This window comes from Ammospiza caudacuta, chromosome 2, assembly GCF_027887145.1.
Source record: "Ammospiza caudacuta isolate bAmmCau1 chromosome 2, bAmmCau1.pri, whole genome shotgun sequence".
Classification (NCBI taxonomy): Eukaryota; Metazoa; Chordata; class Aves; order Passeriformes; family Passerellidae; genus Ammospiza; species Ammospiza caudacuta.
The window spans coordinates 47,068,728-47,083,601 of NC_080594.1; the positions used below are offsets into that span (position 1 = coordinate 47,068,728).

General features: G+C 42.6%; 1 protein-coding gene across 3 annotated transcripts in view; it reads left to right on the top strand.

Moving 5' to 3' along the window:
- Positions 1-2,724: 2,724 nt before the first annotated feature.
- The window catches only part of ELMOD1 (ELMO domain containing 1), a 43,522-nt gene continuing 31,372 nt past the window's right edge, over positions 2,725-14,874 (top strand). Inside the window, exon 1 of one of the 3 annotated variants that reach the window (XM_058825283.1) lies at positions 2,725-2,879. The gene's annotated coding sequence lies outside the window, so the exon portion shown is untranslated. Of the gene's footprint in view, positions 3,061-11,143; positions 11,172-14,874 lie in introns of those variants that run through there. The other 2 variants (XM_058825284.1, XM_058825285.1) reach the window with 2 other exon arrangements.

Genomic DNA, 14,874 nt, shown 5'->3' on the forward strand with positions numbered 1-14,874 from the left:
AGAGTTTTCCTATTCCTCCCTTGTTCTTTCTTCCTACATCTTTTGGGATTATTCCAGCAGTACTAGGTTTGTTAGGTAAAATACCTTCTTCCTCTTGTTGATTTTAAGTCAAAGAATACAAGTGTAGCTAAATGATTTCTGCCACCTCTATATTGTCACAAAATGAAAAATGCTACATGTTAAAAAGGAAACAAAATAATACTATAAAACCATTGACTAAAATATAACTTCTTATGGTGCAGTTAATAATGCTTGGGTGGCACATTGTCTGAGAAAAGTGCTGCGTGATATTAGTTGGGTTCTTCACAAGGACACAGCACATATCCTTGTTATCAACTTTTTCTTTATCAATAATTTCTGTAACAGCAAGAGTGTCTATCCAAAATAATAAGGGACTTGAGCTTTTGATTTTTCACTAATATCTGAGCAAGGTATGTTGCTATCTGGTTTTTCTGCTGCTTCTGTCACCTTCTTTACAATGCTAAATTAATCATGCAGGTGACCTTGCTGGTTTTATTAAGCACAGCAGGCTGTATGAGCTATTGCTGCAAAAGCGTGACATTGCTCAACTAGTGGGGTCCTACATCTATATTTTTCTAATATGGTTTCACTGCCACTTCTAAGTACAGATTATATTTCTGCTGTCATTCACAGTTTCTTTCATCTGCCATCAGTTAAAATTAGTTATGCTGTTAAAAGGAAGTACAGCATAACTGCTTATAAACAGAAGAACTTTTTATAATATGCTGGTTTGCCTCAACTTTCCATTAAACAACGATGCTGAACACAGAAGTCATAGCAACCTGAGCAGCTTCCATACCAACATATTGAGTGAATGGGTACATCAAACTGAAATTTGACAACGAGGATCTCAAAAAAATCCAGGCAAGTCTGAAATGGCAGACTACAGAATGCATGACTACAGTACAGCCATGTACCACTGCGTGTTTCCAGAGAATGGGCAGGAGGCTGTCTGGAAACTCCAAACATGTTGATCCCCTAAATTTGCCACAACAGTAAGAGAAGAAGTCAATAAGGCTTTCTAGCTCACATTTTGAATTCCTTAATATTTGTGAACAGGAGCATGTCATCCTGTAGCAAGGATCTGGCTTTTTATGTTCATGATTCATCTTGCATAATGTGAATGAATTGTCTTACAACTCTCTCTCTAGATTTATTTTGGGAAGCATAACCAAACTCTGCTCCTGAAGCCCCTGAAAGGTCCCCCAATTTAGAGTTTATTCTGTTCAGACATCTACAGACCTGCACTGGGTCCGCTGGCCTAGTGCAAGAGAAATTTCTGACGGGCACAGGATCTAAGAGCAAGGATCTGATGTGTTGGGGGTGGACATAGTTGTGATACAGTAACTAGAAACACTGCTCTAATGCAGGACACAGGAGAAAATAACTACTTTTCTAATTGCATTGATGCATGGAATTATGCTTGAAAGATTACTTCAGTGTGCAAAGCATGATGCAAGTAAGAGATGAGGTGGTAAAGCTGTAGTCTGATACCAACTGCTGAGTTGTTCCATTGAGTGTTGGACCTCATTTGCTGATGGACCACACCGTTGAGGTGGAGGCTGCTAGGACCTCCTCTGTCCCTGCCACTCCATCAGCCCTGCAGGACACAGCACCTGCCAGCCAGGTGCACCAGGCATGCTGATGGCAGCTGGAAGACAGACAACATAGCTCTAGCCAGGAGGAGAATTAAATACCAGTCTGCTTTGCCTTAAGACATGAACAGTGTTTCCTAATCATTAAATGTTTAACACAACAGCCCAAGTGTTTTCACCATACTTCTTGAATGTGACAGTTGATTATGGGATCAAAATAACTGAAAAGGGAGATTCAGAAAAAATTAAACCATGTCCCTGAAACAGGCATGCTGAAAGCTATTTTCAAATTAGGCATAGAGAACACTTAGAAAAATAGGTTAATTAGCATTTTCAAAGGACTTCTGAAACATGAAGCTGTTGGCTAATGTCGGGATGCCAATGTGGCCTGACAGGCTGCTTGCAGCTTCAAAGGAACATCTGGACAGATGCATGCAGCAGTAAGGGTGAATGAAACACAGAGTACTTGCCTACTGGCAGTAGATACTGCACTGGGCAACTTTAAATGATTCTGTGGATGCTGCAGACAACAGTTGTTATTCTCCTAGAGGGGAGAGCTATAAAAATAGGATGACATGCCTATGATCCCAATTAGCTGACTTCAAACTTTGAAGATCAAAAGCCTTCAGGATATACTGCTGGGAGAGAAAGGACACTGCTTGCCAGGTCGGTGGGATGGGATATGGAGGAAGGATACTGGCTCGCTGAGTACTACCCCAGCTAGCCGGGACCTTAACACCGGGGAGATGCTCCCCGCTTTCCCATAGGACCTTAACCGTACCACTGTGGCTGGACTACCCCAGTTAGCCGGGACACCGATGACATGCTCCCAGCTTTTCCGTAGGACTTTAACCGCACCACCGTGGCTGGGCTCCCCTGAGCGCAGACAGGTATCGCCTTTCCTCGGCAGGCGCGGGGAGGACGAGGCGGGGGGAAGGTCCCGAAGTGCAGGGATGAGAGGTGCGCCCTGCGCTGGGGGCCAGGGACGGACGGCGGGCGGCGCGCAGGGAGCTCCGGTGGCTCCCCGGCCCCTTCCCCTCCCTGCGGGGCGGGCTCGGGCCCCGCCGCAGCCTCCCCCCGCGCTCGCCGGTAGGCGGCACCGCCGCCCGCCTTCCTCCGCCTCCTCCTCCTCCTCACCTTCGCCGGGCGCCGCGCCGGGTGACCCAGATCGCGGCGGCGGCTCCGTGTCCCTCCCGGCTGGAAGGACGGCTCGGGACGGCGGCTGCGCTGCGCTGCGCCGCGGGCATGGAGCGGCGCGGAGCGGTGAGTGCGCGGCGGCGGCGGGCCCCGGCGGCGGCCCCGCGGGTCGCTTAGCGACGGGAGGCGGCTCCGGGCATCGCATCGCAGCTCCCTGCACCGCTTCCCTCCCCTGCTCACCGCCCGCCGCTGGGAGAGAAGTTTTGCCCCTCTGAACGCGGGACGCTTTATAGAAGGACCTTGCGGTGTAAGGAAATTTGGGGGCGCTGAGTGGCTTGCACATTTAGGGTATTCGTAGTTGATTTTTAAAATTTAATTTTAATTTTTTTTTTCTAGCGGCCCCATCCTTTATAAGTGCACGGAGGAGGCCGGCACTGGGCGGCCGCCAGGCGCACGGCTCTGCGGCTCCGCAGTGGGCTGCGCACCCTGCCCTGCCCCGCAGCCCGCCCTGCCCTGCGCCGCCGGCCTGGCTTGCCCCTCCGCACCTGGCCCGAGCTCTGTGCGCCTCAGCTACACCAACGTGTGCACATGACAATGATGGCTTCTTTTTTCCATGGCACTCTCTTCTTCCCCGCCTCCCCTTCATCCCCCCACATGGTCATTGTGTATTGAAGTTACACTTGCTCCGAGTTTATTCCAGGATTGATGGCTTTGATGTTTCCCTTTGTCCTCACCGTTTCTGCTTTTCTTATAATTTCCTTTAAAATGGCTAAAAGAGAATAGGGAAAGTGTATGTCAGAATGGGGGCGGTGGGGGAGAGGGAAGAACAACACCTTTGTCCCAATTCAGTCAACTCAACAGTCAAATCACAACAAGCTGGTTTTTTTGTGACAAAGGCATTTGAAACAAAGAAGCCATTTTAGAAACTGAAAGAAATTTATTTTGTGGCTTGCATGCTTTAGTCAATCCAGGTTTTCATTCTTTTCTCTTATCTTTCCCCCTGCCCCCCTCCTCCACTCCCCGTTATTCTAATTTATCCTAAAATGAAATAGAATAGAAAAAATAGCATCTCTAAAATCCTGCATCATTCCTGTGCTCTTCAATAGGCTTGCTGATTGCCTTCTGTTCCAAACGTTTCATTGCACATTTTTAAAGAATGTTATTTTGTACTCGTAGATCGATGAATAGTTGAATCAGTTGAGTGTGATAAGAACACCTCATCTCCCTGGGAACAGCACAGCAAAAGCCTCATTATGTGTAGTAATTTGGTAGGTGTTGCATACTTATATCTATTTAGCAAAGTGCAGGTTCAGATGAGACACTGATTCTTAGGAGAGCCTGCTTTTCTCTGACTGTCTTTAAAAATGTGGGCCACCGTGTTGCCAAGCTGAACAGGTGGAGTTACATCTAGAAATATCCTTTAACTTGTTCAGTTCTTATAATCTGCATATTATTTTAAGAAATATTTCAACTGAAACTAATGCAAAACTACATTGCATAGCAAATGACTTACCATCAAGGCTAATAGAAGCTTGCAGACAGGAAGCCTATGATTTTCAAGGGTGAAATCATGTGACAGCATCAGATGCTGTATGTATCACTCTAAACAGAAAATGGGCAGAAGATGATTCCAGGAAAGCAGCGAACAATGGGAAAACCGTGCAATGGAATGCATTCGTTAACTTTCCTGCTGGCTCACTGACACACAGTGAAACATGTCCTGCTAGTGTAAAAACCTGCTATGGCTGAGCACACAACCACAGTGTCTGTGAATCCCCAGCCTGCTCAAGTTTTGAGACAGAGCTTTAGTAACCATGGGACAGCATCACATTAGCTTCACTGACATGTGTGAACCCAAGAATTTCCTGTGATCAAACATCTTCCTGTCACTCTTGACAGGGAATTGCAGCCCCCTGAGCTAAGCTATACTTAAGTGGTAAACTTTTGGGCTATGTTGCATTAAGCGATTATTTTGTTATCTATCATCTTCCCTGCACAAACAGACTTGCTGCTGGCTGCAGGGAAAATGCTGTTGCACAAATGCTGGCATATGTAGGGCTCCAGACTGCTGCTAGTATTTAAATAATCTTGTATTTTAAAGTTAGGCTGTGATCAGCCATAAACCAATTTAAACAAAAATTATGTTCAGTTGCACAGTCAGGGCATTATAACTATACAGAGCCAGGCAAGCTTTATTTTTCCCAAGGGGTCACTTGAAGTGTTAGCAGAAAATTGCAAGAAGAACAAACTTGAGTTGCCTGGAGATCAAATCTTGTTGGATTTAATGCTCTCTGGGTCATAAGACTACATTTAATTTTTTTTTATGAACATCTGCTCAGCTTTCTTGATTGGAAAGCTTCTTTCATTTGACATTCCTTTTAAATCCTTTGCTTGGTAATGCAGGGCAAAGGACTGCATGAAATACATTACTGTTTGAATGCAAGCTTTGGGAAGGAGGCCTGAAAAGTAAACTCCAGAGGAGAGCTTACTGGAATACTGAGAAGGAAACCAGGTGGTGAGATTCCAAACACACAAGAAAGATAAAGTAAGGAAAAATAATATGAAAGATGAGGCTGATGTAAAGAGATGTGGAGAATGCTTGTGGTCATGCAGGACTGTGGCTGTGGTTCAGGCTTAACATCCTCAGCATCCATCTAACATGATTCAGGCTCAGCCACCTAGCTGAGCTCAAGTGCTGAGCTGTGCTGTACTGCAGGATTTGCCAAGCCTGAGCTGGAGGTGGAAATTTTGCTTGCTCCTGCCAGGCAGTGGAAAGGGAAGTATGACAGCAGAAACTGTGGGAGCAGCTTCCCGAGTCACTACTTAGTGGTACGTGGGACTGCACGAGCGCTCCTTTCCAAGGCAAAGCAAGCATTTTGGTGACAAACTGACCTGTCTGACTTTGCCTTGAGACATGGATATGTTTACTAGTGATTTGGCTTGCATCTGGCTTGAGTATCTGACACATCCTCCAAAGACTTTCTCTGGTTGCCTTGAAGTGGTTCAGGTCTCAAAGCAGTCTGGCTGCTCTGAGCTCTCCCGTTGAAACTGAACCAGGACTTCTGCTTTGGGAGTGTTCCCATTCAGTTACTGAGCCTTTCGTGAAAGATATTGGTTTCTTTCAAGTACCTCCTAGCTGCAGTCTAGTGAGCAGTTCTCATCCACTTTAGCATAAAACCAATGAAGAGCCCCACACCAACTTCATCAGCTTCAAGTGTTTCTGGCAGTTTGTTTTGGAGTGCAGTATCCTGCTCCTCTGCAAAATGTGAGCAAACACTTCTCAGCTTTTTGTTACAGCTGAGAGGCCCTTCAAGAAGATAGTTTCTAGCCCTCCCAGTAAAGTACCTGAGAGAAAATTGGCATAGTGTTTTTACCTCATCCTAATCTGTCTACAGGTCTGCAAGCTGAGCACTCCAGGCTAGTTCAGATAGATACAGCCACAGACCTCAATAGGAGCCTGGGGAACAAGAGAAATATAGGAGCTACAAAGATTGGAATTGAAAACAATTGACAATATAAGCAGGTGAAATTGAATTTGTTAGAGCAAAGTTAGGAGGTGAAGTAGTGGTCCTCAGGATTGTGTCTATAGGAAAATGTGTACCTGTGAGTTCTTCCCTCTCTGGTAAGAAATTACTTCACAGGCATTTTTAGTCTAAGTATAGATGTCTACACTAATGTTTCTCAAGCAAATCTCCTGGCTTTTGTTCTTCACCTTTCTTTGTGGACTAGTCTTGGAGCACCTGAGAATAAATAGGTGAAAATGTTTTGGAGCACACCAACTGCAAGCTGATATTCAGCCCCAGGGACCTGGTTGGAGCTACTCCAGCATCTGTATAGGATGTTTTGTTTAAAAACAAACTGCCTTCCCCCATCCTGTGCAGTTTCAATTTCAAGTGCTTGGCAGCAGCATTTCTCTTGGTCTGTGCTCTGCACTGATGTAGCTGTAGCTCCTGTAGTAGCTATGTATTTTGCTTTTCCAGGGAAGGATACTTAGGTAAAATAAGGGACAAGACCAAACCCAAAAGAATTAGTTATACAAAGTCCTGTCTCCACAGCTCTCTGTATCAATCTTTGTAACTAGGCCATGGTCAGCCAATGTTTTCTGATGGTGCATCAGAAAGAAGGGCAGTTTCTGCAAAGAAGGTTTGTTTGGGACTGTGTACAGCTGGCAATCAGTTTCCCAGACATAGGAGTTATTCCTTAATGTATATACACCATCTGCCATTTAAGCCCCTATTGTATGCCTGTGGCCATGCCTGTGTCTGCCAAAAGTGAATCAGTAAGTTTCCTAGGACCCCAAAACTGATACTATTGTACTTGCCCAGCTGAGCAAGGGCTTCTGTAGCTAGTTACAGATTGTTCTAGTGATGAAATGAAGTTTTCTAATTATGTTTATTTCTTCTTTATTTTTTATTAGTCTTATTCATATATTTGAAAAATAGAATTAAATCTCTACCTTTCATTATCTTCCAGGATGACTTAGATGTTGAGACTTGTCCATGGCACATCAACAATTTGTTACTACACTGATAATACTTGCACAGTCATGTGGGTGTGTAGGTGATAAAAATTGGGCCCCTTAGTACAAAGCTGTTCTGTGGTCATGGAAACTACAGTCCTCTTCCGATAGGCAGTTATAAGAGCAAGCCTCTCATTCCTTCTCCCACTCTGCTCTCACAAAGCCATATACATATCAACATTGGCTTGGATGTGTGCCATCAAGCAGGTTGTTCCTCTGAAACACTAAAATCAATGTGGGGTTTGTTAATTTTGGGCTTGGTAGGCCCTCACACTGTCAGTGTTAAAGCAGCCTGAGGAGAACAGATGGGTTGAAGGAGGAAAAAAGGAGTTCTTGCTGAACTGAGTGAGGAAGGGAAAGAAATGGTGGTGCTCCCAGAAGATGACATGGAAAACAGGACATACCATAAGCACAAATTAGGAAAGGGCCACACAATCTACTCCCCAGTTTTTCAAGTAGGACTACAACTATATCTCCAATTGCCTGAGATAGTCATGTTCTTCTTTGAACCTCGTTTGTCCTGACCAACCTGTGCTATATTGTTCAGGTTACTGTCTCAAGGATAAGATCAGTTCATGCTACTGAATTATTATGGGTGTATCTGCTGCAAGGGTTCTGGAATTGTTTAATGTAATTTCTTTTAGAAGTTTTCCTATCACTTTACACTTACTAGGTTAAGAGCGAGACTATAAGAAATAAAAGTATGCCCACTTTTTCTAAGAAAAAAAAGACACTGAAGGAGGAAAATTTTCAGTGTTAAGTGTGTTTCGGTGTTAAGTTAAATTTTCAGTGTGTTAAGAATAAATGCTTTATGGCAATCCTGTCAATCATCCTGTCCTAGTCTGTTGGCTCCACTTTGTTCCTCTTCCTCCTCAGTAATATTGCAGGAACAGTTTTCAATGGTTTTCATGTTTCTTCTTTCTCTTGTCTTCCCCACATGCTCTTCTCTTGTCTTTCCAGTTTTCTACTATCAAATTTTTGCCAGCATCCTTTGCTGTCTGAGAGTGGGCACCCAAAATAAAGTAAAGGTCTGGTTGAACTAAGCAGGAAGCAGCAGACTGAAGAGCACCGCAGCACCTTGCACTTCCTTTGTCACTCACTTCACTTTCCTTCTTGGTTGAACAAATACATTTTGTACAATTACTACATAAGAATGGTTCCTATGCCATGCTTGTTTCATACATCTTGCTTAACAGCTGGTGTAAGTTCATTGACCTTCAAACCATTCTTTCCATCTTGACCTTTTGCAGGTCTTGCTCGCCTTTTGTTGTTACTTTGTCCTGTCAGTGTGGTGTTTGTGTTGATTTATCCCTCATTTTTATGAATGTCTCTGTCTCCAAACTCCATCACAGCTTTATTTCTCCACTGCTTGTAGAAGCAGTGTTTGACTTTGATGCTGCTTGGAGGTATCTTAAGCTACAGAAAGGTGAAGGAAGGGAGTCTTAGTGCAGTCATTTTTACAGTTGTTCACAGCTCTTGTTAATAGAAATAAAAACTTGATAAGATACTTGTGACTCTTTAAAGTTGAGCTGATATACTGATATGCTGGAACATAGGCCTGTCTGGACAACAGATTGGATAGATATCTGGAGCAATATATATGTATATATGGTTTGGGTTTTGGGGTTTTTTGTTTGTTTTGGCTTGGCTTTTTTCTTTTTCTTTTTCTTTTTTTTTTTTCTCGTGCTGCCATTCAAAAATTTTCCTTAAAGGAGGGCTTAAACCTGGTTCAACCAGAGCATGGAGTTTGCAATACAAATTAGGGAAACTTTAGAAAAAGTTTCTAGTTTCTCTCATAAAAGAGATGATTTCTTCCACTTCTGCTCACTTCAGACATTGGTAAAACCAGAGCAATCTACCCTGCACATGTCCTTCTGAGCAGCAAATGCATAACCAGAGCTTCCAACAAGGTCATGTACTTGGAGTTGTCCTGATTTCCTACCTCCTGGGATGTAGAACATCTCACTGAGCAGCAACCAGGAGATTAAATTGTAGGCCATGAAGTTTGCAAAATGACTGCAGTGGGATTTTAGATCCTCTTTTTTTTTCCTCTTTTATTGTGGTCTTACTGCAGGCAGCAAGCAGCTGGTGCATAACGTTATTATAGAATGCTTATGGTTTCACAAGTGTTGTGCTTCATGACATCATCTAACTGGCTGACTGCATGGGAAGTCATCATTCTTGAATCCTGTTTTAGTAAAATGGCAGAAGGAAATGCAGAAACTCTCATGGATCCTACTTGTTCTACTCTTGCATATCTATCTCTCAGAGCTCTGTGGAAAAGTTGCCACTTCTATGTCAAAGTAATCTGGTGAAATGATGGGAAAATGGCACCACAGTGGTGCCAAAATGGAACAATATTCTGTTAGATCAGTATGAATTGTGCCTGATCTTCACCAGATTCCTGGATAAATAAATTGATTTCTGCTTCTCTAGCTCAAAAGCTTAGTTTGGCTTTTGTCCTGACACCTCTGGTATCCTTGTCTTAACATTTTTTGGGGGGAAGGGTCAGTTAACAAACTAAATCTCAGTCCTTAGTTTTACATGCTTTCAGGCTGATACTTGGGGTGAGGTTGTATTAATCTGGTGGCTGAGTTAACTCTGCTTGATCCAAGAAAATATAACAGATGTTGGAAAGGTGAAGGAATGGATAGAGCAAGAATCTTGGGTGTGAATCTATTGACGTTGCAGGTCTGTATGTAGCCTGTTGATAGGATGATGTTTCTTCCCCACAAACTGCTGTTTGTTAGGAGTTAATTTGGCTCTAAAGCAAGTCTAGACTTCGGGTAATTTTGGTGGCAAGGGAATACTTCATCTTTGCATTTTAACTTGTATTCTCCACTCATCTCTGGGCAATGGAGTGGAAGCTGGGAAGGGAGGGAGAGCAAAAGCACATCAGTCATTCACTTTTTTAAATAGTAATTTTGGGTTTTTTTCCTGATACTTCTGCAGTAATTAGTCTGGGAGGTAGCCAGGCAGCCTCTTTGGATTTTATGTATCCAGCCTTGTAGGATTTGTTCTAAACTTGAAGGATTTTTGCTACAAAGTGTGATGTTTTATTTAGAACACACTTCCTTGCAATACAAGCTGTCTTACAGCGTGTCTGGCAACAGAGCAAGTTGGCCAGAAATATTCTGCTGCAAACCATGGAGACACATGTGAGCCACCCAGGTGATGCTGCTGTTCTCCTGGGTGAACTCCTTAGTGGTCAAGTGAAAGTTCATGAGAAGTGACTAAAAATGACACCTTTTTATAATGTATGAAGAAGGGGGGTGGAGGAAGTTGCTATGCTTTAAAGACTGTTTTCAAGCATGAGAACTCAATTTTTAGCTGATATTTCATTTACTCGGTGCCTTTCTGGATAAAATACACTTTCCTCCACATGTAAAGAGCTTGTTAAGGATGGACACACTGTAGACAGAGAAAAGACAAGACAATACTTTAATTCCTGTTGAATTAGGCATCTGATTACATTTCTAGAAGTTTATAGTATTCTGGGTTGTGGAGAGCTTGCTCTTTTTTTTACCTTTGTGTTTATTAATAGAAATAGAATTATTAGTATCCAGCAAAGTCTTCACCAGTGACCTAAAGTGACTTCATAGAGTTTTGTTCTTTCTTTCCATCTTTCAACATTGTAGTAGAGCAGAGCTAATAGAAATTGGAAAAAGCAGATTATTGTCACAGTTCTGCATGCAAAGTGCATCTGTATGCATGAACATTTCCTTTGCTGGATTTCTGGGATTTAGTTTGCTTTGAACAGTCAGGTAGTGAACCCCAGCCTTTTTCTTTTAAAGGGCAGAGATGTACAGTGAAAGGTGGAGATGCTTCTACAGTGCTGAGTTCTGGTTTGATGTTAACCTTCATCAAACTGTGGTTTGTCACTGAGCCAAAATCTGCAGGTAGGCTGAATTGAGTGGTGTTAGAGATAACTTGCCATGTGAGATTTGACAAGTAAGTTCTCTTGAACCCAAATACAATCCTACATTACTCTCTCTTATGAGAACTTTAAGACCCTCTTGATCCTTCCTTATATTTGTAATGCTTTGACGAGGCAGTAATGGACTGAAATGCTAAGTTAGAACTACAAAATTAGAGGTTTTCAAAGCACTCTGCTGTAGCTTGAGAGAAGCTGGGGGTTTTGTGCCCCCTGACTCCCCAACTCTGTTGATTTTAACCTTTTATTCAAGCCTCTTTTTCTTTTTATTGCTTAATTGTGTGGTATGTGCTTATGCTCACAGGACAAAAATTCACTTAAATTTTACTTCATATGTAGCCTTGCCCTCGCTCTCCTAGTGAAATACAGAAATGTAAAATGTCAGTGTGTGATGGAGATTAGAAGTGGAAAAAAATTTATTACCTGTGACAGTGTGACTGAAGTCAAGTCTTGCTTATTAGGGTAATCAGTCAAGTGTGACATTTTGTTCCAAGATTTTCCTCTAAAGAATGCTGGACAGGCTGTTGAATACAGCCTGATCTTGGGCACATGGAAATGAAAATACCCTTCTGTACTGAGATGGGGAACTAAACTCACACAAAACAGGCATCCACTTTTGATCTCTAAGGTGAGTCCTGCCAGTGGCTGCATTCCTTGGAGACAGTCAAAGCCACTTCTGAGCCAACATAAAACTTCTGAACTGCATGGAACAGGTGACCTGTTCTTGAGAGCTTTTCTAGCAATGGAGTCGTTTCCCAGGATGTCCCCTGAGTTGGAGAGGTCTGAGCAGTGTTGTTGCTATAACATTCAAAGACCTGTAAATGATTATGCTGTAATTGACATGAAGATCCTCTGTTTTTACTCATTTGTTTAACACACTTGAAGTGATTTCTATGCCACCTCTGGGCATGAATGCAAGATGGAAGATGCAAGTAGATGTGTGTCTATTCCATAGGATAGCTGGATAAACAATACTTGCTTAGAATTAGAATGGCTTACTAAACTGGGGTCCTAGAGTTGTTGGGGTTTTATTTGTATTTGGGGTTTTATTTGTATTTGGGGTTTTTGAGTGTTGTGTGTTTGTCATTGTCATGACTCTTGTAGATTCTCATTCTTGAATTGTAGGACCATAATATGACTTGTTTATGGTCAAATTTCATGGTGGAGGCTTTTCGTGGGCGTGGTGGGGAGAGATGAGAGAGGGAATGATTTTGTTCCATCCTAAAGGTAAGCTTGTTTCTTGGGAAGCATTGCAAATTATACTGAGAAGTGGGTAGCTTTTAAACTGATGAAATAGCAGGCACTTGGGCACCCTGTCAGTGGAATCTCTATAGCAATACAGTACTAAGAGTATTTGGGTATAACATGGGATATTTGAGATAGCCCTGTGAGAGTGACTGTGAGGGGAGCAGAGAATCAAAGGCTGGAAGGGACCTCAGACTATCTCCTGCCCTACCCCCTGCCCATAACAGGGTCAGTTTTGAGGTCAGGCTTCTCAGGGCTTCATTTGGTTGGGGCTTGAAGCCTCAAAGTGTCTCTGAGCAGCCTGTGCCACTGCCTGACTGTCCTCTCAGGAAAAAAATTTGCATCATATCTAGGCTGAACCTCTCCTGTTTAAGTTTTTGCCTGTTGTTTTTCCCCTTCCCATCCTGCACTGCTGTAGACTCCATCTCTTGACTTTTCAATGACATCCCCACAGGCACTGGAGGTGCTGTTATCTCCCTCCAAAGCTGTCCCTGCCTGCAGCTGAACAAGCCCATCTCCCCCAGCCTCACCCCCATCATGCCAGTGGCCTCTGCTTAGCTCTCCTAAATTTGTTGGTGTCTTTTGTGTATTGCTGGGGCCCCAAACTAGGCAGTGTCTAAATATGGCCCAGAGTGCCGAGCAGAGGAAGATAATCTCTTCCCTCAATCTACTTACTGGCTCTGCTTGTGTTTGTGCAGCCCAGAGTGCTCTAGTCTGTCTTTGCATCCTGCTGGCTTCCAGCCAGCTTGCTATCCTCCAGGACCTCAAGGGATGTTTCATAATGTGTATCAGCTATTCTTCCCCTTTCCAATTCTAGTTATCTTACATTGGTGTTCGAGATACAGAGGCACTAACATTCCCATCAACAAAAGAAAAAGGAATGTACAGTAGCAAAACGCTTTTTGTAACATAAGGCTCAAGCCTATTGTCCCTGAGAAATAAATAAATGTAGGCTATCAAGGTGAATGAGGAGTAGATGCCAACCCAAGATACCACTGGAAAGAAAAGTGGAAAAGTGGCAACCTGAAATCAACATTACAGTGGTGGCATGCAGAAGAACATACTTTAACACATACTTCAAACTGCAACAACTAAAAGTAAATTACTTGGTTTGGTTTTTTTTTTTTGTAATCTAATGATCCACATTAACAAATTATCATATCCAGCCTGCTCACATTAACATTTATGATGTTTTTTTCTTCAACACACCTATTCTTTCTTTATAATTGGAATATACATTTTAAAGTGTTTGCAATATGCCAAGTTGCAAATACCCATTAGCTTGCAAAACAGAGATTATGAAAGAAGCTACTTAGGGTTTATATTTTACTCTGAAAGTATGGTGATTTATATTAAATAACACAAGTTTTCCTGGCAGCTGTATCTGCAGCTTTATTGAAGACAAACAAAGCAAACCCCCAGCTTTAGATAAAGAGGTGACGTTAAAGGCTTACTCTTGATTTCTTTAAGCCTCCAGCAACTGTTACCCTTTCAGATTGATGCATGTTTTGCTATACAACTGAAAAGATCATAGAGTCACAAGAAATTCAAATAGTTGATGTTTATTTAAGGAAAGCTTCATTTATATTTTGAGGCAGATCTTGCAATAGTTTTGCTGCTGTATGTGATTATAGTAGTATTGCTTCTTTTCCAAGAAAAGCTGTGGTTAGTTTTAGGAGGGGAAGCTGCTGTCTAGTGTAAAATAAACTGGATGAAACAATTGGCAATGAATGGGTACGTGGGTGTGTTGTTGGAGTGAGTAGGAAGCTGCTTTGTGGAAGTGATAAAATGGGATAACATCCTGCAAGCTGAGAACGTGAACATGTGGGAAACCCATACTTCATCCTCACCCCATCATTCTCAATATAGAACCTTAGAACATGCATGAGTCCCTTCATGTCAAAGAGAAAACTTCAAACACTGACTGTAGAGGCTTTCTATAGTTGTAGGTTCAAGCTACCTCTAGGGAGCTAATGGAAGATTGCTAACAAAGTCAGATCTATTTGTCTTTAGACATATCAGCTGCATGACTTAATATCAGAAAAAGCTGGAAAACTATTTACAGAAGAAAAGCATCTTGAGTATTCATTAGTGAAAAAATTGTGCGTATATCATGAAGCTGCAATATTTTCTTAAGCCATAAAAAAGCCCACAGCTACAGGTTCGCATGAGTGAAACCATGTAAAAGCACAAACTTGGGCTCTGAGCAGTGGGTGGATGCTGTGGCCAACTGGCTGCTCCCCAGAACCTGCTGGCTCTGGGTGTCCTGCTGTCAAGTCTTCAGAATTTTGTATTTCAGCTATCCACTCCATAACTGCTGACAGCTTCTCAACTGAATTTATAATTGTTGTGCCCTTTCTTTCAACAAACTCATAAGCATTCATTAACAAGATTATCATTTGTAAAGGGGAATCTTTTTCTCA